The sequence below is a fragment of the Lissotriton vulgaris genome, chromosome 3_1 (assembly GCF_964263255.1).
Source record: "Lissotriton vulgaris chromosome 3_1, aLisVul1.2, whole genome shotgun sequence".
Classification (NCBI taxonomy): domain Eukaryota; kingdom Metazoa; phylum Chordata; class Amphibia; order Caudata; family Salamandridae; genus Lissotriton; species Lissotriton vulgaris.
The window spans coordinates 300,422,175-300,426,605 of record NC_141689.1 but is presented as its reverse complement, the minus strand read 5'-3'; positions in this window follow the sequence as shown (position 1 = coordinate 300,426,605).

Sequence of the window (4,431 nt, the reverse complement as noted above, 5' to 3'; positions counted from 1 at the left end):
GCAAGAATGTCCTTCCTAATTTGTGAAAGGGAACTGGGCAGTATCTATTGAACACTGAAAACATGGATATCTTGTAATGTACTTTTTGGCACTACACCCATGTATTGCATTTTTAAAGAGTTTTCTCCTCTTTCTTTAACAGCTTCACATGTTATTGTTTGAGAGAATATGTACTACAGGTAGTTGAGATCAATTCAAATCCCAGTGTAATTCACTATGTGCACTCTGAACCAGTGAGTGCAAATGATATAGTGAATCCGATTTAGAAGACAATGTTAGTGGTTATGATTTACTTTGCTGCCTTTTTGACATTCAGAGCAATCCTATATTTAGAGAAGACAAAAAATGGAGTGGTGTTTTTTTCTGACCGTTAAGAACTCAGTGTGGGGTATATGTGTACTCCAGGATGATGTATTTGGCGGATACATAATATAATGTTACTTTATACTGCCATTTAGCATTAATCAAATACCATGATGTTCTAGATAGGTATTTATGAAATACTTGTCTTTCAGTGAGCACTTTATGGAAGTGTGATACTGGAAGGCTATAGATGTATATTAGGGTGCATTACTATAAGTGTATGTTAATTCAATTTCTTGTTAGTTGAGATGATATTGTTGGTCAAAAAGTATCTGCAGCGTACATGTTTGAATTGCTGCTGCTCGTGTAATGGGCTCAACTTAGAAATACCATGGGATGTTAGGGACACTGAGTGATGAAGCTCATTCTAGTGTGGTATTAAAAGAGAGGATAATGTATTCTTAAAATGTATGTTTTTATCACTCTCATGGTGTGGTGATAACTGTGCCAAACTGGACATAATGTGTATTACTTGAGTAATGCAGAATGGTGGCTTCCTGTGCCAATTGGAGTAGGACTCTGGCATAGTTAGTGAGATTGATTCGCCTTAAACGCCGTGATGCTCTGGTAATATGACTTACTACTGGTCTGATATATAAATGGTATGGCTTCTTGACATTTGTGTTGAAAACTTGTATGTAAAGCTAGTAACACGGAAAGGTTTTCTGTTATGCATGTCTCAATGTGAGTCTGGTTACTTTGATAGTTATTGGATTATGTGCAGTGATTAATATTTACTTTTTAAAATATGTCTATATATATCTTAATTTGCTTTTAACCATGGTATGGCATAGAGAAGAAAGCATTTTTAGAGATGTATTATACCTTAGTATACCTTAGAGCAGGTTCAGTGGTGCCCAATAGGATACAACTTGAGGCGGGTGGTCTCTGTAGAACCTACTTTAAAAGTACACAGAGTGGGTATCACAGTTAACTGAATTTATTTTGAGTTAAGTGATGTCATAAGCAGCATAATATATTGAAGTAAAAATCTTTTCTTTCCCAAATTACAAGAAACTGTCCGGCGTGTGCACCTGAAACATCCTCCCCTTCCTGGATCTTAACCTTCACTACGTATTACTGGGTATTTAAGGGCAGACGCCGCAAGTGTTCAATTTGTGCTAATGGACTGCAGGTTTTGGCGATCGCCTGCCGTTGTTGTCACGTTGGTGGGAGGGATAGAATTTAGTTGGAAAAAGACTAATGTGTGTAAATAACAATGTGGATTGAGTCAACATTCAGTTACAATCTGTCCTTCTAGGACAGAAGAACGACTATACGGTCCACATATTTTTTTGCCTAAACACAGACTATAATGTTATGCACAACATTTCCCCTAATGCCACAGAATCAGATCTGCACTACATCCATTGGAATTTCCCTCCCTCCATGGCACACTACTTTATTTGCCGTCTCGTTCTATTCTTAGACAATTTGCAGATGCGCAAACACGTGAAAAGCTATCTGCGTTTTCTAACAATATACAGCCTACTATTTGGTGTAAATTTGGTGATCTATTCTTGCCAAAGATCACTACTTTTGAATCTATCAATAGGGACTTGCAAAGCGTGGCTAATCCCCCATGAGGGTAACAAGGCCCTGGGGATTTTTGCTTTATGCTGTGGAGGCTCAGTCGACCAGCCAGTCCCTTCCTGAATTCCAGTAGAGCGAGTGAGGTCCGGAGGTGAAGATGGAGGTTGTTCCATGACCTGACCATAAGGTAGGAAATGGAACGACCTACGCTGCAGCTTCGACGTATGCAGGCTATAAGTGAGGTGAAGGGAAGCAGGAGTGCAGGTGCCTGGTGGGTTGGTGGAAGCTCAGGCTGTGGTTGCTGGTCCTTGGTTGTGCAAGGCCTAGTGACTTTGGTCATGCAGGTGGTGAACTTGTTTCTTGTTTTAGGGGTCCTGTCTGAGAGGTAGAGTATGATTTGTTTTGTAGGTGTAGGGGAAGATTTTTAGGTTGTGTGCGTGGATGACTGTGACCATAGGGATCATGTAGGCGTTGACAAGGGGAGGCGCTGAGCGATGACCCTCAAGGCACACTGCAGATGAGTTTGCGGGCTTCCGAGAAGTAAGATGCCAGACTGACAAGCTTGTGTTCCATCCATTTAGAAGCGGCAGATCCAACAGAGAGCAGGTCATCGGATGCCAATCTCGTGCAGGCTTCTGATAATGATGGGGGATCATTTGATTGTGACAAATGCTGTGTCTCATATAACAAGCCTCACACGGATGATGTCTGTGGTGGCAATGAGTGCTGTTTCTATCCTGTGGTTGGACCTGAATCCGGCTGTGTTGTATCAAACCGCTGGTGGTTGCTGAGGTGGTCAGTGAGGCTTTTGTTAATTAGTTTCTCTAAGACCTTTGCCGGGTATGGTAGAAGGGAGATGGGTCTGTAGTTGGAAAGCATAACTGGGTCAGCTGATGGTTTCTAGAGTAGGGGTATGGCAGTGGTATGTTTCCTGTTGTGGGAATGTTGCAGAGTTGATGGATACATTGAAGATCAGTGTTAGTACTTCTCTAATCAGTAGGTGAACTTTTGTGAAGACGTGGTGAGGCAAGGGTTAGGGAGGCAAGGGTTAGCTGGGGTTCCTGAATGGATGACCATCATCAATTCTGATGGTGGGGGGGGGGGGACTAGCCACAAGGTATGGGTTTGTTCTTTGTTCGTGATGAAACGTTGAGTTGTGACAGTGACAAAGTACAGTTGAGAGTCAAAGTTGCTGTATATGGAGGTGATTTTGTTAGGGAGAATTCTGCAAGCTTTTTGCAACGGTCTTGAAGGGGGGAGTGATGTTACTGGAGATGACAGGAGGTGCAGTGAAATCGTTGATGGCAAAGATTTCCTTGCTATTGTTAGTGGCTGCTTCAAGCAATCTGCAAAAATGTAGGAACCAGATCCACCTAGAAGTGAAACTGCAAACCAAATTTGGAGTTACCACTTTTGGAAAAAACATGGACGCCACTCATGTGCCCCTTTGTGTTTCGTCAGTGCACCATACCTAGTTATTGCCTTTACATACATTGGCCATGACTGACTCCTGAATGTGAGAGATTAGTATAAAGACTCATGGAGGAACTCCACTGTCGAAGAATGCTGAGCAGTTACAGAGAAGTTAATTGTTCTGCTGTGTCAATTGAAGGTCCAGAAAACAGGCCTCTGAGGCATATTAAATATATTGAAGCCAATAACTACTATTCCCTTTCTTTCCTGAGTATTTTCTGACATTACCTTTTCAGCCTTCCCTGACTATAATTAGTGGAGTGCCCTGTGAAATTAGTATATCTGGGAAATTCTTTCCTGCTGGCCTCTCTCTGGGATGCTCTTTTTATTGACAATAAAATGCTTTAAATGAGTGCATGCTTATGAGGGCAAAACTAGCCCTTGTTGAGCATTATTTGCATTTAGAGCAAAGTGGTCGGAAAGTGTTGTTTGGGAATTTAGCAACGAAAGAGGACAGACGGAGAGGGAAAGCTTCTTGTTTCTCCTTATTTATTACTTTTGGGTATTGCTCCAGGGAATTGGTTCTGTCTCTGTTACTCTGGCCACCTTTGCTTTTACAGTGTTGAGATTCCGATGTTGAAAGTTGCCTTAACAATTTGAGTGTCTCTACTTTTGATGCTTCTTCTTTACCCAGTTAGATGCTGAAATCAACTACTCAAAAGTACCTACTGCTCGTCGATGTCTGATTCATCAAGGTAGTCCAATGGAAAACAATTTTCCATTCACATACAGGCTTGTCTTCAACAGGTCTGTACTTTAAAACCACTTTACCCTCCATGGCCCTCTTCCCTGTAGTTTTTCATTTAGAATAGGTCAAGAGGTGTTTCAACGCCCATACAGGATATCCAGTTGTTTTCTTCCTTTTTTTTTTGAGGCTTTATGTGGGACCTAGATTGCTTTGTTTCCAGTACCTCTACATGTTCACTTTCACAGTTAAAACAGTGTTCTGGTTTCGCTCTTTTGAAGTGTGCACGTTCTCTCTTTGTGATTAACCTCTTGGAGAAGACTTAACTTATTGAGCCCATCGGGGGCCTAAGCCTCAGCTCGGAGTGAGGAGGCTCA